This window comes from Spermophilus citellus (genome assembly GCF_964194105.1).
Source record: "Spermophilus citellus genome assembly, chromosome: 3".
NCBI lineage: Eukaryota > Metazoa > Chordata > Mammalia > Rodentia > Sciuridae > Spermophilus > Spermophilus citellus.
The window spans coordinates 9,948,295-9,970,542 of record NC_138184.1 but is presented as its reverse complement, the minus strand read 5'-3'; the positions used below and the strand labels follow the sequence as shown (position 1 = coordinate 9,970,542).

At 40.0% G+C, this 22,248-nt stretch overlaps 1 long non-coding RNA gene across 6 annotated transcripts; it reads right to left on the bottom strand.

Moving 5' to 3' along the window:
- Positions 1-3,105: 3,105 nt before the first annotated feature.
- Positions 3,106-18,621, bottom strand: LOC308644630. 6 transcript variants are annotated; one of them, XR_014021059.1, is made up of 7 exons: positions 18,486-18,610; positions 9,214-9,333; positions 8,720-9,128; positions 8,005-8,131; positions 7,741-7,801; positions 4,742-7,139; positions 3,106-3,339 (listed from the first exon to the last, which is right to left on the bottom strand). It is a non-coding gene; the product is annotated as an uncharacterized lncRNA (long non-coding RNA). The 6 variants fall into 6 exon arrangements; XR_014021058.1 differs by having other exon boundaries at positions 3,106-7,139; XR_014021061.1 differs by lacking the exon at positions 18,486-18,610 and adding an exon at positions 16,505-17,040 and having other exon boundaries at positions 3,106-7,139.
- Between the last annotated feature and the right edge of the window lie 3,627 nt (positions 18,622-22,248).

The window sequence follows — 22,248 nt, the reverse complement described above, 5'->3', positions numbered from 1 at the left end:
TTATACTTGCAATTTTGCAAGTTTAGAACATTACCATCGGCCATGACAACAAAACCAAACCTGGTAGTCATTAGTTATCCCTTCACTTTCCTTCAAACCCTAGACAACTACTCATCTATTCTGTTTGGATATAGTTCCTATTCTGGACTTAAATATGAATAATTTTAATATGAATATGAATAGGATTAGATAATCTGGGATCTTTAGGATTGACCTAACAGTGTTTTCTTTTCTTTTTTTTTAAATATTTTTTATAACTTTATTTTACTTATTTAGTTTTTAATGTGGTGCTGAGGATTGAACACCCAGGGCCTCACACGTGTTAGGCAAGCGCTCTACCATTGACCCACAATTCCCAACCCCAAGTGTGTTACTTTTGATGATTATCAGTGTGTTCTTTTTTTTCTTTTTCAAGAATTTTAATATTAATTTTTTAGTTTTCGGCGGACACAACATCTTTGTATGTGGTGCTGAGGATCGAACCCCGGCCGCATGCATGCCAGGCGAGCAGGCTACCGCTTGAGCCACATCCCAGCCCCGCCTAACAGTGTTTTCAAGGAACATCTACATTGTAGCAGGTATCAACACATCCTCATTTGTTTCTGATTCTTCCATTGTTTACATGTAGCACGTTGTTTTTACTTATTCATCCATTAATGTACATTTGCTTTGTTTCTACCTTTTGGGTATTGTGAATAATGTTGCCAACACCATTCAGGTACATGGTTTTCTGTGCACATATGTTTACATTTCTCCTGAGCCAAGGAGTTCAAGACCAACCTGTGCAACATGATAAGAAGTTCTTTTTTAAAAATGGAGAGGGGAATGTTAGGGCTGGGGATGTAGCTCTGTGGCAGATCACTTGCCTGGCAAGCACCAGGCCCTGGTTTTGATTTCCCAGCACTGAAAAAACGTTTAACTCTTTAAAAAGGAGTGGAGGGGACAGCAGCACCAAAGCCACAAAATTGACCAAAATTGTCCCCTACTGACCAATAGAACTGGAGTTACTTGGAAATGAGGTTAGCTTAACTTTCTAGATAAGAACTATTATGATAACCAGTGATATAAATAAATTCAGTGCACAGCATCCAATGTAGAGAAAAGTCTCACTTCATAGACTAACAAAAGCCCAAGTCCAAAAATCTTTTTCAATACCTTTTTACTGATTCTCCCCATAGCTGCTAATGGTTTGTGGTCATTCTTATTTCAACTCATAACACTCCTCTATTTCACTACAATACCCTAAAAGAATTCGATCTAGAGATAAGGGGAGTCAGAACATCAGGGAATACTCCTCTAACCTTGAGTTCAAAATATAGATACCTCATTTATACTCTCATGCCACCATGCCTGGTTCCATGTAGTTTTCTTTTCAGCAGCTCTGGGGATTGACCTAGGGGTAGTCTAAACACTGAGCACCAGAGATCCTGGAAGTCTCTGGCAAGAGGGCATTGACAAATGATGATTTGAGTTTTAGCTTATTCAGAATGAATGGAGAAATCTGTTTTGTTTTTTTTTTTAAATGAACTATCTTAAGAAAAATAAAAATTCCCTTACAATACTTGATCTTGTATGTACAAGTTAATATTAATTCAGAATAGCCAATGGTTAACTTGACAAATTTACAAACAATCTGAAAGCCTATAACTGTAATGGAGTATTTTAATATATCCTTACAGGAAATGAAAAAGACAGTTGATAGTATACAAATTATTTGAAAAATTTCTAAAATATTCTAGAAAACATCTACAGAAGAGTGTATTTGACAAAACATGCACACTTTATCACATACAGTGAAATGTAATTGAAAACATACTAAGTAATTGAAAACATACTAAGATTATGTTCAACAGTGACAGGAAATAGACAAACCGCTTGCTATGAGGAAGATGCTCATTCTTAAAACTAAGGATCAGTCAATGCATTCACTGCCCAATGCAATAAAGGAAAAAAACTACCCATGTAGTTCTCTTGTTGCTGTTGCAATGCTGGGAACTAACCCCAGGGATGCTTTACTACTATCTCCCCAGCCCCACCCCACCCCCCTTTTTTAAAATTGAGCTAGGGTCTCACTAAATTGCTGAGGATGGCTCTGAACTTGGGATCCTCCTGCCTCAGCCTCCCCAGTATCTGGGATTACAGGTATACTCCACCATACTTGACCCATGTAGATTATCTCAACTTCATTCTTCCTTCTTTCTAGATAAGAACTATTATGATAACCAGTGATGCAACTAAATTCAATGCACAGCATCCAATATAGAGAAAAGTCTCACTTCATTTACTAACAAAAGCCCAAGTCCATAAGAGTCCTTTCTGAATGCACCACTTTAACTACATACAGTCACTGGCAACATTAATACAACAGGTAAACACTACATAATGTAAGACCCTAGATGAATTCAGTCTAGAGATGAGGTAAGTCAAAACATCAGGGAACACTCCCAATCTTGCGAGTCCAAATTATGCACACATTAGAGTTTGCAGGAAAATCTAAACAGCAATGGATGCTGAGTGGAACTTGGGAGGTATCTATACACCACACCTCTATAAAGATGACAATCAAGCAATTAGTGCTAACTTTGAGAATACAGTCATATACTGTTTAAGGAACAAGATGTTCTAGAAATGCATTATCAAGCAGATTCGTCTTTGTACAGACATAAAATATACTTACTTCACAAACCTTGATGGTGTAGCCTACTGTACATCTAGACTATATGGCACAGCCTATTGCTCCTAAGCTATAAACCTATACAACATGTATCTATATTCAATATTATAGGCAATTATAATACATGGTATTTGTGTTTCTAAACATAGAAAAGGTACAGTAAAAATACCATATAAAAGATAAACAGTGGTACACCTATATAGGGCACTTATCATAAAAGGAGGCTGAAGGACTGGAAGTTGCTGTGGGTGAGTCATTGAGTGCTGGATGGATGTGAAGTCTTAGGACTTCCTGTACACTACTGTAGATTTTATAAACATTATGTGCACAGTTAGGCTATACTAATTTTTCTTAAAAAATTATTTATTCAATAATATATTATCCTCAGTTTACTGCACCACTTTTACTTTATAAACTTAAAAATAACTTTTTTTCAGTGCTATGAATCAAACCCAGGGCCTCATACTTGCTAGGCAAGTACTCTAACATTGCACTACACACACAGCCCCCTGCAATCTTTTTTGCATTTTGACTCTTTTATAATAACACTTAGCTTAAAACACAAGATCCTTTTTATGGTTTACAAGCACAGGCTTGGGTTTTCACACAGAAGTGTTGAGAGGTGCCTCCCTCCAACCTTGTGACAACATCAGCATGTTACCCATCTGAAAATGGAAAAAAAAAAAAAAGAAAAACACAAACACATTGCATAGCTGTACAAAAATATCTTCTTTATGTTCTTACCCTATGAGATTTATTTTTATTTTAATTTTTTCTGATTTTTAACTTTTTTGTTAAAAACTAGGACACAAACACACTCATTAGTCTAGTGCAGGACCATTAACAATCCTGGGAAGACTTATGAAGTCTTCCACTTCCACCTCTGTCCCCTGGAAGATTTTAGGGGGCAACACCACACACGGAGCTGCCCACAGATGGTAACAATGCCTTCTCCTGAACTGCCTCCTAAGGGACCTGTCTAGGGCTGTTTTTACAGTACACTTTTTAAAAAATAAGAATGCAACCTAAAATTATAAAAACTACAGGATAGAGAATACATAAACCAGTAACACAGTTGTCTATTATTACTATAAGTATTATGTCTAAAACTAATTGCAAGTGCTATATTTTTACATTACTGGTAGAGCAGGGTTGTTTGTGCCAGCATTACCACAAACACATAGTACTTTGCACTATGACATCACAATGGATATGATGCCACTAAGCAATAGGAAATTTTTCAGGTGTATTGTAATCTTAAGAGACCACCACATATGCAGCCTGTTATTGACTGAAACACTATTATGCGACACACAACTGTACTCATGATCAGCATGGCAAAGCATCAGGAAAATGAGGTAGAAGCAGGTATCCCTGAAGCCCTATTCATCCATCTAGTTCCATATTAATGGTTATAAAACTCAACACCCTTCATCAATTCTGCTCTCTATATCTCAAACAAATATATTATTGATGAATTCTAGCACGGAACTGGAAGAGATGGATTATAGAAGACAGGCCACACAGTTATCTGTGTTAACACAATTCAGGAAAGCCATTTCCAACTAAGATTATATTGTGCTACCACAAGTCTCTTCTTAATGCAAAAATCCATCATCTAAATCACAGCCCAAAGGAATGACTAACAGCAAAAGGTGAAAATAACTTAAATGAGATTATCCCATAAGATAAACTTTGCATATTCATAAATTTATGGCCACTATTAGCATAGAAAATAAAGTAAGTCTCCTCTGTTCCCCCTTCAAACAATCCTATCTAAATCAGAAAAAATAATTAAAAGTATATGAGTAAGAGACATCTAGTCTCTGCCACCCAAGGCCAGTAGGAAAATCCCAATGATTTCTGAATTGTCATTTTTCAATGATCTATTATTCACAGAACAAAAAAAATATTAAAAATTTTCATATTGGAAATACACTTTGGTTCACCCATGAATTCAGCAGACTTCAAAAAAGAGAGAAAATTATAGTAACTGATTCAATGATAAAACACTACCTATTAAACGCATGTACAGTTGCTTAACAAGGGCTTACAGAATTATCTCACCTGATGTTCATGTGTGAAAGTAATAAATAGAAATCCATAGTCCAGGGATACTTTAATAAACAACTGAAAAATAAACTTGCATGTTTTATAACATTTCTTTCATGTTGTAAATGTTCTGGAATGATAGACATGAACTAATTTGTATTATGTACACTTAAAGGACCTCTCTCCAGTAGGAGTCTTTACATGAGTTTGAAGATTCACATAGAGGGAATATTACATGAATATTTGACAAAAAAAACCTTTCCATTGCTTTTCACTTTTATACAATTCCTCTCCAGTGTGCCTTCTCATATATTATGTTAGAACGTGGCCAACTGAAATCTTTCCCACATTGTTTGCATTCGATAAACTGCTCTCCAGTGTGTTTGTGTATGATTTCTAAATAAACTGGGACAACTGAAGGCTTTTACATATTCTTGACATTTATGAATATTCCTCCAGAATGCATTCTTGCGTATCCTCAAAAAGCTGATCACTGAAGGCTTTTTCCCATATTGCTTGTGGTCATAGGGTTTCTCTCCAGTAAGAGCTCCTTCTGGTATTCACACCCAGAGAACTGAAAGTTTTCTTTCATTTTATATTCACAGGGTTTCTCTACAGCAAGAGTCCTTTCATATCTTCAAAGACAACTGAAAGCTTTACCATGCTGTCTACAATTAGTTACTGTCCATTGTGAGTTCTTCCATGTATTCGAAAGGAACGGGAACACTTAAATGCTTTACCACACTGTTGACATTCATAGGGTTTCTCTCCAGTGTGAGTTCTTTCATGGATCCGAAAGGATCGAGAACAACTGAAGGCCTTATGACACTGTTGACATTCATAGGGTTTCTTTCCAGTGTGAGTTCTTTCATGCATTCGAACAGAACTAGAACAACTGAAGGCTTTGCCACATTGTTTACATTCATAGGGTTTTTCCCCAGTGTGAGTCCTTTCATGTATTCGAATGGAACTTGAACAACTGAAGGCTTTCCCACAATGCTTACATTCATAGGGTTTTTCCCCAGTGTGAGTCCTTTCATGCATTCTAAATGAACTGGAACAACTGAAGGCTTTCCCACATTGCTTACATTCATAAGGCTTCTCTCCAGTGTGTGTCCTTTCATGCATTCGAAATGAACTGGAAAAACTGAAGGCCTTACCACACTGTTTACACTCATAGGGCTTCTCTCCAGTGTGAATTCTTTCATGCATTCTAAATGAACTGGAACAACTAAAGGCTTTTCCACACTGTTTACACTCATAGGGCTTCTCTCCAGTGTGAGTCCTTTCATGTATTCGAACAGAACTTGAACAACTGAAGGCCTTACCACATTGTTTACATTCATGGGGTTTTTCCCCAGTGTGAGTCCTTTCATGCATTCGAAAGGAACTGGAACAACTGAAGGCTTTCCCACACTGTTTACACTCATAGGGTTTCTCTCCAGTGTGAGTTCTTTCATGAATTTGAAATGAACTGGGGCAATCAAAGGCTTTCCCACATTCCTTACATTTATATGGCCCATTCCCAGTGTGCATTATCATATGTCTTCGAAAGCTTGGAAGAGAAATGAACGCTTTCCCACACTGCTTACAATCATAAGGTTTCTCTCCAGTATGAATTCTTTCATGTTTTCGAAAGGAACTAGGAAAACTGAAGGCTTTGCCACATTTTCTACATTTGTAGGGTTTTTCTCCAGTGTGAATCCTTTCATGACTTCGAAACGAAGTGGGACAACTGAGAGCTTTCCCACATTGCTTACACTGATAGGGTTTTTCTCCAGTGTGAGTCCTTTCATGTATTTGAAAAGTTTGGTAGTATCTGAAGGCTTTTCCACATTGTTCACATACATAAGGTTTCTCTCCAGAGTGAGTTCTTTCATGGTTTCGAAATGAACTGGGATGACTGAAGGTTTTCCCACATTCTTTACACTGATAAGGTTTCTCTCCTGTGTGCATTCTCATGTGTCCTCGATATGTTGTGTGATAAATGAAGGCTTTGCCACACTCCTTACATTCATAGGGTTTCTCTCCAGTGTGAGTCCTTTCATGTATCTGAAAGGAACTGGGCCAACAGAAAGCTTTCCCACATTGCTTGCATTTATAGGGTTTCTCTCCAGTGTGAGTCCTTTCATGTATTCGAAATGAACTCCGAAAGTTGAATGTTTTCCCACATTCCTTACATTCATAGGACTTCTCTCCATATTTGTGGTTCTCATATGGTTTGCGTTCTGTGTGACATTTCATGTGCCTGTTAAGAGATGAATGACACATGTAGACTTTTCCACACACACTGCACTCATGTGGTTTTACTCCAGGAATAGTTTTCTTGTTCCGTTTAAGATTTGGAATCTGACGGATGGTTTCCCCAAATTGACCTTCTTTTCTTTCACAGAGTCTCTCTACAGTACAATCTCTGTAGAAAACAAGACATGCATTATCAGTGGTCTTTTTAATTAATGATGATTAAAGATTTCACAATAGGTAGCAGAATTGCACGTTTGGTATCTTCAATGTAAGTAATGAATGCTCTGGAAGAGTAACTAGAGCTATAACCAAAACAGTGAAATTAAACAGGCACAGTGGCACATGCCTACAATCCTGCAGTTTGGGAGGCTGAGTCAGGGTGATTACAAGCTCAAGACTAATCTGAGCAACCTAGCAAGACACTGTCTCAAAATAAAATTAAATAAAATAAAGGGCTACTCAAAGGTAGACTGCTTGCCTACTGTGTGTGAGGCCATGAGCTCAACCACCAGGACCAAAAAAAAAAAAAAAAGAAAGAAAGAAAAGAAAAGAAAAAGAAGAAACCAGTGATATTCATAATGTTGAATTTATTAATAGTTTTAGGTAAACAAATACTGAATATTTATGCCATTTTAAAAAAAATCTCAGTGAAATTTTTCTAAAAGCCATAAATACATAATTGAGTTTGTTTTGTTTACTTATTTCTTAAAATTTCATCACATGCTAATATTCCCTCATGGGATACTACTTTTTTCCTAGGTACAACTCACCTAAGATTTCTCCCCTGGCTTTTGTATTTATCTTCAGCGTTCTGGTCTTCCCAATTTTCCCCTACAATGCAAACCCAGAAAAATCACTGCAAATTATTAGAAATTATACAGAAATTATTAGATTCTAGGTCCACGATGAGTTCATACCTTGCCAAATTTACTCACCAAAGTATTCCCTTTCTAAAATCAAAGTCTTAAAATCTGGTTGAGGAACAAGAAATACTTGTTCTCTAAGACTAAGTGTGGGAATGATTTTGTTCTTACCTATAGACGCCAAGTTAATGAAGGTTTCCTGCATCACATCTCTGTAGAGTTTCTTCTGAAAGGGATCCAGCAAAGCCCACTCCTCCTGGGTGAAGTTCACAGCCACATCCTCAAAGGCCACTGAGTCCTAAAACATTACACATACGTATGTGTAAAGAAGGATGGATAAGACGTACAGCATAGAGGACCTACACTCAATTCACTAAAAAGTTCACAAGTCTTTGGTCTCCAAACATTCATTCTATAACTTGATCATCAAAACTCCGAATTCTGTCAACAATCGCTTGCTTGTAAATTTAACAGCACTACAAATATATGGAAATTGTTTCTACATTTTACTGTGGTCACACTAAGTTTTATTGCTTTGCAACAAAAGAATACATAACATCTTGGATAAATTCTAAATAAATTAAACAAATATTTCCATTATAAGACTAGCAATTGTTCACTTTATGCATGCTAGTCAAGTGCTCTACCATTGAGCTATTCCCCCAGTCCTTTTGATTTTATTTTGAGACAAGGTCTCATCAAGTTGCCAAGACTGGCCTTGAACTTGAGATCCTCCTGCCTTAGTCTCCTAAATAGCTGGGATTACAGGTGTGTGCTATCACACTCAGCTGTATGAGGTTTTAATATATAAATACATACTTAAATATTGTACACTTTTTCTTCTATTCCCATAATTGCATATATGATAACAAAAGGCTGGTAGTACCTTCCATTTGTAACAATATCCAGCTGGTCATGTTCCTGAAGTTCTGCGTTTTTTTTTTTTTTATATTTTTTAGTTGTTGATAGACCTTCTTTTTTTATTTATTTGTATGAGGTGCTGAGAATCAAACCCAGTGCCTCATGCATGCCAGGCAAGCGCGCCACAGCTAAGCCACAACCCCAGCCCCTGCAGTTTCTTAAGAAGTAGTCAAATCCCATTGGCTGAAAGAAAATATTCCTTCAGAGAAGAATTCATTGTGTGGTATGTACCACAGACTCAGCTGTTCTTTTTTTTTTTTCCAAGTCCAATTTGATGCAGGGAAGGAAGACAACAGGCATAAGGAGGAAGGCATGACAACTTAGACCTCCACAGAATCCCTGTGTTCATGAGCCTCAGGGCTGCTGTTCAGTTTCTAGCACACATAAAACAAAGGTGATAAGGTACTAGAGCAATTCTTCCCCTAAGAATCTTAACAGTATACCCTATGCAATGCTGACCTTCAGGATCAGAGTTGGGTTAAGAGTTGCAATTTGAAGGAAGTCTGCTGACGTCCACAATGGTTGAAGAGTGAATGATGATTTGGTTCTTCAGTGTCCTCTAAAGGCCCATGTGTGACACTTCTCAGAGGAGGATATACAATCAATCAACAAGTACATGAAAAAATGCTCACCATCTCTAGCAGTCAGAGAAATGCAAATCAAAACCACCCTAAGATACCATCTCACTCCAGTAAGATTGGCAGCCACTATGAGGTCAAACAACAACAAGTGCTGGTGAGGATGTGGAGAAAAGGGTACTCTTGTACATTGCTGGTGGGACTGCAAATTGGTGCGGCCAATCTGGAAAGCAGTTTGGAGATTCCTGGGAAAACTGGGAATGGAACCACCATTTGACCCTGCTATTGCCCTTCTGGGACTATTCCCTGAAGACCTTAAAAGAGCATGCTACAGGGATACTACCACATCGATGTTCATAGCAGCACAATTCACAATAGCTAGACTGTGGAACCTACACAGATGCCCTTCAATAGATGAATGGATAAAAAAAATGTGGCATCTATACACAATGGAGTACTATGCAGCAATAAAAAATGACAAAATCATAGAATTTGCAGGGAAATGGATGGCACTAGAGCAGATTATGCTTAGTGAAGCTAGCCAATCCCTAAAAAACAAATACCAAATGTCTTCTTTGATATAATGAGAGCAACTATGAACAGAGCAGGGAGGAAGAACAGGAAGAAAAGATTAACATTAAACAGAGACATGAGATGGGAGGGAAAGGGAGAGAAAAGGGAAATTGCATGGAAATGAAGGGAGACCCTCATTGCTATACAAAATTACATATAAGAGGTTGTGAGGGGAATGGGAAAATAAACAAGGAGAGAAATGAATTACAGTAGATGGGGTAGAGAGAGAAGATGGGAGGGGAGGGGAGGGGGGATAGTAGGGGATAGGAAAGGTAGCAGAATACAACAATTACTAATAGGGCATTATGTAAAATTGTGGATGTGTAACCGACGTGATTCTGCAATCTGCATTTGGGGTAAAATTGGGAGTTCATAACCCACTTCAATCTAATGTATGAAATATGATATGTCAAGAGCTTTGTAATGTTGTGAACAACCAATAAAAAAATAAAATAAATAAATAAATAAAGGCCCATGTGTTAAAGACCTGGTCCCCAGCCTGTGGCACTACTGGGAGGTGGTGGAACCTTTAGGAGGTGGGGCCTACTGGAAGGAAATTAGATCATTGGGGGTGTCCCCAAAATGGATATTGGGACCCTGGCCCCTCCTGTTTTATTATTACTTCCCAGGTGAACAGGCCTCTCTCCCACACATTCCTGCTATGATGTGCTGTGCCACCACAGACCCAAAGTAACAGGGCCAAGCAAACATGGGCTAAAACTGAACCAAAATAAATCTTTTTTTTTTTTTTTTTTTTTTTAAAGAGAGAGTGAAAGAGGAGAGAGAGAGAGAGAGAGAGAGAGAGAGAGAGAGAGAATTTTTTTTAATATTTATTTTTTTTTTAGTTCTCGGCGGACACAACATCTTTGTTGGTATGTGGTGCTGAGGATCGAACCCGGGCCGCACACATGCCAGGCGAGCGCGCTACCGCTTGAGCCACATCCCCAGCCCCCAAAATAAATCTTTATTATAATGTCTCAGATGACAGAAAGCCGACTAACAGGATAAATTTACCCATGATTACAAACTATATAAAAGATTCAGCAGTGCTATCCTCCAAAAGAAATGCATTCCCCTTTCTCCAACCTCAGGAGGAAGTGATTCCCTATGTTACTCTAGAGGCTGATTGCCATGTCACTCATTTCAGCTCTCATGAGGTATACCTGAGAACCCAAGTGAGCACAGGAATCTCTCAGTCATATAATGAGCCTCAGGGCTGCTGCTCATCAGTTTCTAGCTGATCTCTAAGAGAGAGACCAAATGCTGATCTCTAAAACAGAGTACTAACCTACTGATATCCATGTGCAGGGGACAGAGGAAAATACTCCCAAACAGAAACTCTGATATGGGAGTTTACAGCAGAAATCAACATCCCTCTTGCTGATTGGTCTATGGAAAAATGAGCTGCTTGGGTCTGCCCTAATTACTCCTTGTAGAAAGAATCTATATGACTTTCTCAAAGAAAGTCTTACTAATTAGTGATCAGAAAAGTTTTAACAGTAGTAGGTCTGAGATGCTTACTGTTAGCAATGCCTGCTTAAGAAATTTGCCCTTTACTCATATCTGCAAAGAGATCATTTCAGAGGGACCCAATTTTAGTTATAAGAGTGACTTGGGGTGGGGGAAGGAACATCAAAACAAAACCTACATGGTGTGGTGGCAAATGCCTATAATCCCAGCAACTCAGGAGACTGAGTCAGGAGGAATGAAAAGTTCAAGGCCAGCCTCAGCAATTTAGCAAGACCCTATCTCAAAATAAAAAACATAAAAAGGACTGGGGATGAATCCCCCGGTAATTAAAAAAAAAAAAGTACACAAGAGCTAGGGGTATAGTTCAGTGATACAGTGCTTACCTAGCATGTGCAAGGGTCCTGAGTTCAATTCCCAGCACCATAAATAAAAAGTTGAAAGAGTGGCTTGGTATTCTGAATTTTCTGTTTTCCTCCTGATAATCTGGTCCCTTTTACATCCTCGGCAGAGAGCTACTTGATGAGCCCCAAGAAAGCACTGTGAGCACTTACTCTAGTGAACTTCCCTGGTAGATGATATTTCAGATGTTGTCACAAGTTACTGCTTGGGGATCTGAGCCCATTCTGTGTCATTACATTAGGAGGGAACATTGGAAACCTGCAGCTGCTTTCCTCCAGAACACACACTAGAAAAGACTAAAGAAAGTTAACAATCCTAACGGACGAAATTTTTATTGAGTCTAAGGGTATAGCTGGATTCAATCCCCAGAACCAAAACATAAAAAAAGAAAGAAATATTGGTTAATGTCTATGCAGAGAAATCAGTATAAAGACTTCATCATTTTTAGAATAAACCAGATATCACTTCTCATGGCACAGTAGTGCACAACTATATTCCCAGATACTCAGTAGGCTAAGGCAGGAGGATCATAGGTTTGAAACCTGCCTGGGAAACTCGGCAAGCCTCTGTCTCAAAATTTTAAAAAAGGGCTTGGGAGCACCAACGGTGGAACACTTGCCAAGCATGAAGAGGGTCCTAGGTTCAATCCCCAGCTCAACCACAAAGGGAAAAAAAGTGTCATTTCTCCCACAAGGCATCTCAAAAAATTCCATAACAAATGGAATTTGTTTAGGAGTACAGAACTACTTCTGTGAACCTCCAAGGAACAAGTGTCAAACAGTGGGTAAAGTCATCTGCAGAACAAAGTGAGGCTCAGCTAACATGTCAAGGATTTTTCGAGTTACAATATTCTGAACAGGATGACATAGTAAGAGATAAACAAACAGATCAAGGGAATGGAAAAAGTCTTCAAAGGGCTGATATTTACATGTAAAGTGATTAATGACAGAAGAAAACACTGCAGAGAAATTCAAGGGCTCACTGATACTTTAATATGTGGGGAATGAACAACTGTTACCTAATTGAAAAAATGCATTGTACCACCTCTATTCCACAGATAATAACCAATTTGATGTAGGTTTAAATGTGAAAAACATAAAAACACTTTCAGAAGTCACAGGAAAATTTTTTGTGTATAGTGCTGAAGATGAGACCCAGGACTTCCTGAACGCTAAGTACATACTCTACCACTGAGCTACAACCCAAGGCCCCTAATTTATTTTGATGCAAGAACAGGAAGAATTTTCTCATATAATAGTAAGCTATAAAGGATAAGACCAAGACATTCAAATATATTAAAATAAAAAAAAGTTAAAAGACAAACCAAAGTAGAATATAATTATCTCTGATATATACAATATTAGTGTGCAAAATAAAAATAAGCACATAAGCCTGTAATCCTAAGGTAATCCCCCCATCCCCATGGCCTCATGAGTTCTGGGGATTGAACCCAGGGGCTTGAGTGTTGAGAGCCACAGCAGAAGGGGCCCCAGCAAACTTCCAGCTGCCAGCTGATGATTGGCTCACAGCAGCCCCAGCAAACTTCTAGCTGCCAACTGATTGGCTCCTCTGAAGTGATACTCATTAGGTTGTTTCCTCGCCCTTTCAGACCACAGAGCTGCTCATTGGGGGACTTTTTTGGCTCCGCCCTCGCAACCCAGCCAATCGCCTCAAGAGCAGGAGGAGTGGGGGAGGTTGAGAGGCTTGTGGGAAGCCGGTGGTGGCAGTTGGGCTCTGAAGGTTTTCCTGAAGAGCTGTGTGGTTTGGGGTGTGTTCTAAAAATAAAGTTTGTTTCTTTTGACAAGTGGCTCCTGAATTGTGCCCAGCCAGACTGCGGCACTTGAGCATGCTAGGCAAGTACTCTACCACTGAAGTACATGCCCAGCCCTTTTTAAATTTTGAGACAGGGTCTAAGTTTCCAAGGTTTGTCTCAAATTTGCAATCTTCCTGCTGCCTCAGTCTCCCAAGTAGCTGGGATTACAGGTGTGTGCCATCTCATACACATACACCATATAAGATTTTGATGAGGGGTTGGGGATGTGGCTCAAGCGGTAGTGCGCTCGCCTGGCATGCGTGGCCGGGGTTCGATCCTCAGCACCACGTACAAACAAAGATGTTTTGTCCGCCAATAACTAAAAAGAAATATTTTAAAAATTCTCTCTCTCTCTCTCCTCTCTCTCTCTTTAAAAAGAAAAAGGAAAAAAAATATATGTTTATAAAAAAAAGATTTTGATGAGGAGGAAACAGCTAAATGAAATGGCAGGAAGTTCTTATAAGTTACATTATGACTGGCAGAAGAGTCAAGTGATACACTCCATTGCTATTTCCTATAAATTTATACATGAGCATGACCTACAACCCAATGATTTTTCTCCAATGTGCAAAGGATTTACTGTATTTACTTAGTGATGGATAGCAAAATGATAGGATTAGTATTTTTAAAAATATTTTTTTAGTTGTCAATGAACCTTTATTTTATTTTTTTATATGTGGTGCTGAGAATCGAACCCAGTGCCTTACACATGCTAGGCAAGAGCTCTACCACTGAGTCACAACCCTAGCCCAGGATCAGAATTCTTTTTTTATATATATTTATTTTTTAGTTGTAGTTGGGCACAATATCTTTACTTTATTTATTTATTTTTATGTGATGCTGAAGATTGAACCCAGGGCCTCGCACATGCTAGGTGAGCTCTCTACCTAGCTACAACCCCAGAGCCACAACCCCAGCCCGATCAGTATTTTTTTTAAAATAATTGTAGTTGGACATAATACCTTTATTTTATTTTTTTATTTTTATGTGATGCTGAGGATCGAACCCAGGGCCTCATACACGCTAGGCAAGCGCTCTATGGCTGAGCCACAACCCCAGCCCCCCCCCCCATCTTTATTAGAGCAAAAAATCAACCCGAGAAAGCCCAAACACAATAAATACTGGACAGAAAATATCCCATGTTCTATCATGTGTGAAACATGCAGAGGCAAAGAAACCACTCATAAACCTATTCACTATAACTTCATTAATGCTCATTTGCAGAAAGTTCAGATGAAGCTGAAGTAAAAGAAGACTGTGTAACAGATAAGAAAAGATGATAAAGGTATAAAGACTAATCAAAGAATCAGGATGAACCAGTGAACACGAAGAGACTAATGCCTGCTCAGGGTCCACTTATGAATACATATTTTAAAAAGCACTTTACTGAGGTTGTAAACATTTAATGTATACAACCCCATGAGTTTGGGGATGAGTATACACCAGCTCAACCATCACCCCATAAGGCCACAGGCATAGCCATCAACAACCTCATTACTATCCCCACTCTCATTATTACTACTATTTGTTCATGTATACATTCTTGTTTGTGTTAACACAGTAAATAAATAAATAAGAAAAAAGAACGCAAGATCTACTTGAAAAGTTTTAACTGTAAAATACAGTTTTGCTAGTAAAGGCACCATGTTGTACAGACCTCCACAATTTATCTGCATAACTTAAATGTTCCCTTGAACATCACCTGCTCATTTCCCCACTCCCCTGCAAATGATCATTCTACTCTCTGCTTCCAAGAATTCAAATATTTTAGATTATTACATATACATGAGATCTCACAGTATTTGTTTTTCTGACTGTAACATCCCCCAAGTCTATTCTTAGTGTGGCACACGGCAGGATTGCTCTATTTTAATATTCCATTGCATGTAAATATCACACTTACTCTACCCATTCGCTCACTGATGGATATTTAGATTGTTTACATATCTTGACTATTATGAATGAGGCTGCAATACACATGGAAGTGTGGGTATCTCTTTGAGATTCTCATTGTAATTCTTTTAGATAAATATGTACAAGTTGGACAACTGAAGAATATGGTAATTCTGTCTTTTTCTTAATAACAATTTTTTAGTTTTAGGTAGTGCTGAGAATCGAACCCAGTGCCTCACGCATGCCAGGCAAGCTCACTACCACTTGAGCCACATCCCCAGCCTTCTTTGTTTTTATAATCCACTATACTGTTACCCATAATGGCTGTACCCATTTACATTCCTACTAACAATGTATCAGGGTTCCCTCTCCTCAAAATCATCGCTGGCATCTACATGACTATGGGCAGATTTCTTCACAAAAGCCTTGCAGGCCAACAGACAACAGGACAACATATTCAGAGTGTTGGAAGAAAATAACTGCTCAAGAAGACATTATTCAAGCAAGGCCAACCTTTAGAAATTAAGAGCTAAAGTTCCCAGGTAAACAAGCTGAGGGAGCCCCTGACCACTAGACTTGCCTTTGGAGAAGTACTAATGGGAGGACTTCAAGTTGAAACAAAACAATGCTCAATGGCAACATGAAAGCAGGAAGGTATAAAATTCAGTGATTAAAAAAAAAAAGGATGCATACATTCCAAGAATCCCAATGGATTTCTGAAACCTCAAATGGTACTGAACCCTATATATGAAACAGAGATCCTGTGAAATTAAATATTCCAAACTATTTTAGCTCTCAAACATCCTCATGCTGAAAAACCACCCCCTGGCCCAGCTGGGCACCAAGGAAGCTAGAACTGACATTCCCTGGCTAGCACAGCCTGACTAAGCCTACATGTATCAGGTGCCTGGCTTTGTTTCTTTAAATAGTTCTGCTTCTGTAGGACTTGCAGAAAAACAATCTAGCTGCTTCCCAGTTTGATTAAATTCATTTTTCCTGTTTACATCATTTGCTTGTTTCTTACGCATGCAAGTGACTGAGATTCAGATGGGTTCCCTGAGCTGGCTGGCAGTAGCATAAGTACTGTTTTTCCTTATCCACACGTACCTATGATAAAGGAACAGTAAAAGATTACAACAGGCACAGTAAAAAATTAACAGTAACATCCAGGCCAGGGATGTGGCTCAGTGTTAGAGCACTTGCTTAGCATGCACAAGGCCTTGCATTCCATCCCAAGTACCACAAATGAACAATAACAACAATAATAAAGTAGAACAATCATAACAATGCTGTCATAAACTGGACATGGTGGTACAGGCCTGTAATTCTAGCTGGTCAGAAGGCTAAGGCAGGAGGAGTGCAAGTTCAAGGCAGCCTGGGTAACTTAGTGGGACCTTGGCTCAGAATAAAAAAATTAAAAGGGTTAGGCATATAACTCAGAGATAATACACTTGCCTAGCACTCCCAAGTCCTGGGTTCAACCCCCAGTACTACAAAATATAATAATAATACTATAAAATATATGTTATATGAATTTCTCTTTCTCTCTCTCAAAATACCTTACTGCATTGTACTCACCCTTTTTATGATGATGAGATTGTTACTAAGTGACTAGCAGGCAGGTATCATAGAACAGGGATATGCAGGATAAAAGGGTCCTTTTGCCCTTGATCTCAGATAAGACACAAGATAGTGTGAGATATTAGCATACTATTCAGAAAGGTGCAAATTTTAAATTGTGAGTTGTTTATATTACTGAAAATTTCCATTTAATCAGACCATAGTTAATCACATGTAACTGAAACTATGAAAAGCAAAGCTGTGGGTAGGGAGTCCTACTGTGGTTATATCTAAAATATTCTAACACTATAGTGGTGGTATGTATATTTCGAATTCCAGCATAAGTTAAAAGACCAAGGTATAAAAAATAAACATAGCTCTGAGTTCCATCCGCATTACCACACACACACACAAAAAAACAAAACAAAACAAAACAAAACAAAAACCTAGAATGACAACAACAAAAGATAGTCATTTCAACAAGTAGTGCTAGAAAAACTGGACTTCAGCTTTTGGAAATATTTCACATCTTCCCCCAAGATTTCTTCATGACACATATTTTATATTTCTGAAAGAAAATGAAAATCAAATGAGGACTTAAATCTTTTCAGGGTGACAAACTGAGGGACAGTGATGACCTGAAGCTGTGCTAAAAGGTCAGACTTCCCAGGAAAGTTTGCAAATAGGAACTTCTATCCAAGAGAGTTCCCCTAGGATGTATGTGCCTGGGAAAGTGACTAAGAGGCACAAAGATATCAGACAACCTAGCTTCAGGTGACTATTCTGAGCTTCCCTCTCATAAGAATATCCACAAACAACTGAATTTTTTGAAAAAAAGAACTGTTAATTCGTATGTGGAAAAATGGTAATTAAAATACTGCGTTTAATTGAAATGCACCACCGAGGATGCTTTTAATGAGTGATGCTGTCAACTGGAGAAGGGAAGGTGGCATCTGGGCATGCGAAACCTATCTAGAAATTTACTGTCAGCTCTAGGAAGGGCTGGACCTGGGCACAGATCTGTGGATTTGCGACCCCCGTTTCTCAGATATTTAGAAAGCTCGGGAAAATGGGTCGCCCTTGGGGAGGAAAGCGAAACCCGGGCCTGGGTAGACCGCAGCTCCTCCCGCGCACGGATCCAACGCGCGAGTGAGGGTCTCCCCGTGACCCAGCCGCGGTCGCCGCAGTCTGGGGAGACGTGCGGCGGAGCTGCCCGGAGAGGCTCTGGGCCAGGCCCAAGTCGCCGCGCAGAGGCAGGACAGGAGACCAGGGTCCCAGCTGCCTGTCGGAGCTACGGCGGACGGTAAGGGAGCCAGGGCCGAGCGGCGCCGGCGGACTGGACCGCAGACTCCAGAGCCTGGCGAGGAGGCCCGGGTCCCGCCCCGGCCGCTTCCGGCCGGCTCCTTCAGCCCCTCCCCGCCCCTGGAGGCCTGGTCCCAGCTCACCATTTCCCGGCTTCCGGGTGTCCCGGCGTCCTCCCTACGGCTCAGGCGGCCCGCGCAGGTGCTAGTGCCACCTGAGGCCCTCCAGCGGCGACGAGACCCAAGGTGGAGAGCGGCCCCAGCACGTAGCGTCCTCCTGACGTGCGCGCCACGGCTCCCGCCCACACCTTTCCGGCGGCGTTCCTGATTGGACGGTTCTCACTGACACGCCCCCTTTGTGACAGCGGAGCAGAAAGACGCTCACCGAGCCGACCGGGTGTTACCTGGGCCGGGAACCGGTACCTGTTAGGGGATTTTGGCTTTAAGCACAAGTCGTACTGCTCCTTGGGTTTGGTGTTGGTGGCTTCCTACAGCTCCTGCTGAACGCGGAGACAGAAGTGTGTGCAGGGAATCACGGGTTTAGTTTCTAGAGAAAGCGAGGAGAGAAAGCGAGGCCTTTTGTTCAGGTCTTGCAAGGTAGAAACTGAAGGGCCAGATGTCTTAGGCTTTTTTTTTTTTTTTTAAAGAGAGAGAGAGAGAGAGAGAGAGAGAGAGAAAGAGAGAATTTTTAATATTTTATTTTTAGTTCTCGGCGGACACAACATCTTTGTTGGTTAGTGGTGCTGAGGTTCGAACCCAGGCCGCACGCATGCCAGGCGAGCGCGCTACCGCTTGAGCCACATCCCCAGCCCCAAGGCTTGACCTAAGACTTTGAGGCCTCTTGTGGACTTATAACGCTTGTTTACAAACACAAAGACTTAAAGTAACCTCGCCATATCCAACAAAGAATCTGGCTCCATTTGGTCTTTGACAATTGACAGGGTTGAGCCTTCCCCCAAACACTTGGTACTGGTACTAAGTGGTAAAACCCGAAGCCCTAGCCTGGGAGGAGAAACTTTCTCTAGATAAGTCACAAGCTATGAGATATGTTCATTAAAACTATGAACTGTACATTTTGCACTGGATGGATATCAATTTGTGCACCTAGAGAACTTTGGAATGCAAATGGGTGTGATATTCATAAGGCGATTAATTCCCGTTTTTTCTGCCATTAGAGAAAACAGTGAATAAACCTTAAGTTGGATCGAAACTCCTAAGGCGTTGACTTATTTATTTGAACAGTTTTATATAATGCATACTCACACAATACATCTAATTATAGGGTAGAATTCAGTGGCTTTCAATATATTCACATATACATACAATCATTAGTGCAGTCGATTTAAAAAAAAACAAAAACTGGGGATTTAATCCTGGGGAGCCCCACCGCTGAGCTAAAGTCCCTTTTTACTTTTTTTTGTGACAGGATCTCTCTAAATTGCCCAGGGTGGCCTGGAACTTGTAATCTTCGTGTTTCTTACGCCACGCTGCAGCTATTCTGCTTTTTGAGAGTCTTGCTGGGTTGGCCACATTGACCTCGAACTCCTTGGGCTCAAGCAAACTCTAGGTTCCCTGCTTCATTCTCTACAGTAGCTGAGACTACCAGGCACAGGCCACCACGCTCCGTTAATTACCATCATTTTAGAACATTTTCAACACCTCATAAAGAAATCCCTTCATATGGTAACCCATAAATGTATATCATTATGTATCAATTTAAAATTAGGGGCTGGGGGGTGAAGTTCAGTAGTAGAGTGCTTGCCTAGAATACTAAGGTGCCTGGGTTTCATCCCCAGAACAACAACTACAAGAAATAAAGAAGAAACTCTATGCTCTTTAGCTCTCCATCTCCTATCTTTTCACTTCTTTATCTAAGCCTCTAGGCCAGCATTAATTTACTTTCTGTTGCTATAGCTTTCATTACTTGGAATAAAATCACATGTGTTCTTTGTAATTAACTTTATTTACTTGTCATAATTATTTCCAGTGACATTTGTGTTGTAGTATGTATTAATATTTGCACTCTACTAAGTTTTCCACGTTGCCTGGAACTATTGATCCTCCTGCCTCAGCCTCTGAGTAACTGGGATTATAGGCCCTTTCATTTTGGGCTCAAATTTATTCATTTTGTTAACCTCAGTGAACTTTCTAGTATCCAAATAACTCATTCGCTTATCCATTCATGTCTGTTTATAACATTTGGTTGTTTCATTCTTTTAAACTATTATTAAGTTTGCTATACACATTCATGTACAGTTTTTCAATGGACATTTCATTTCTTTTAGAGTGGAATGAATGGGACTCCTAGTACTTCTATGTTTAATCTCCAAGAAACTAACAGTTTTCTAAGAAGGCTACTGTACTAGATTCCCACAAGCAATGCATGAGGATTCTAATTTTTTTCATATCTTCAGCATCACTTGTTACCATATTCCCTCCCCCTTTTTTGAAAGGGGGCAGTGCTAAAGATGGAACCCAAGGTCTTGCACGTGTTAGACAAGTGCTTTACCTCTGAGCTATACCCCCAACCCAGAATCTTTTTGATTCTAGTCATCCTAGTGACTGTGAAGTGGCATTTTTTTTTTTTTTTTTTGAGACAGGGAAGGAGAGTAGTCTATGTTGCCCAGGCTGATCTTGAACTCAAGTGATCCTCCTACCTTGGCCTCCAAAGTAGCTGGACTACTAGTGTGTGCTACCAAACCTGGCTTCATTGTGGATTTTTTTCTGTTTCTTTTTTTTTCTTTTTTTTTTGGCAGTACTGGAAATTGGACCCAGGCGTGCTCTACCACTGAGCTACATCTTCAGCCCTTTTTGTATTTTTTTATTTTGAAGCGGGCTTTTAAATTACTCAGTCTGACCTCAAATTGAGGTCCTCCTGCCTCAGCTTCCCAAGTAGCAGGGTTTGTAGAAGTGTGCCACCATGCTAGACCTTCATTGTAGTTTTAATTTCCATTTCCTTCATGGATAATAATGTTCAATATCAGTGCTGGGGATTGAACCCAAGGACTGGAGCATACTAGGCAAGCACTTGACCACTGAACCACGCCCCCTAGCACAACATCTTTCTTTTTTTGGGAGGGGGCACTGGGGATTGAACTAAGGGGCACTCAACCACTGAGCCACATCCCCAGTGCAATTTTGTATTTTATCAAAGACAAGGTCTCACTGAGTTGCTTAGTGCCTAACCTTTGCTGAGGCTGGCTTTTTCACCATCCTCCTATCTCAGCCTTCTGAGCTGCTGGGATTATAGGTGTGTGCCACCCAGCCCGGCCCCAAAATCTTTTTAAAAAATATTTATTTTTAAAATAAATAAAATAGTAATTGTGCATACTTATGGGGTACGGTGTGACATTTCAGTAAATGCATATAATGTTATGATCACGTCAGGGTAACTGACATATCTATCATTTCAGACATATATGATTTCTTTGTATTGGAAGATACTCAGCATTTTTCATTTGCTCTTGGTCATTTGTATATCTTCCTTGAAAAACTGCAAATCGGCCTGGTGCGGAATCCTCTCTGGGCAGCTCCGCCTGCAGCCCCTCTTCTCCCAACTGTGCAGTGACCCATGGAGGGTCACTGTGACGCCAACTCCTTCAAGGGAGTTGTGCATGGGAGGAGCTGCCTCTCTCCCCAGCTCAGAGCAGGATCTCAAATCCTCAGCCCCACCACGCTCTCCCCAGTGCTGGCTACAGATCCCAAACTTCCAGTTTCCGACCCACGTTCCAAGTTCCATCCTCTCTCCAGTAGACATTATTATTACTTGTCCTATATTAAATAAAGTTTATAGAAGACCACTGGTTTAGGGCTGGAGTTGTGGCTCAGCAGTAGAGTGCTTGCCTAGCACGTGAGGCCCGGGGTTTGATCCTCAGCACCACATAAAAATAAAAAAATAAAATAAATG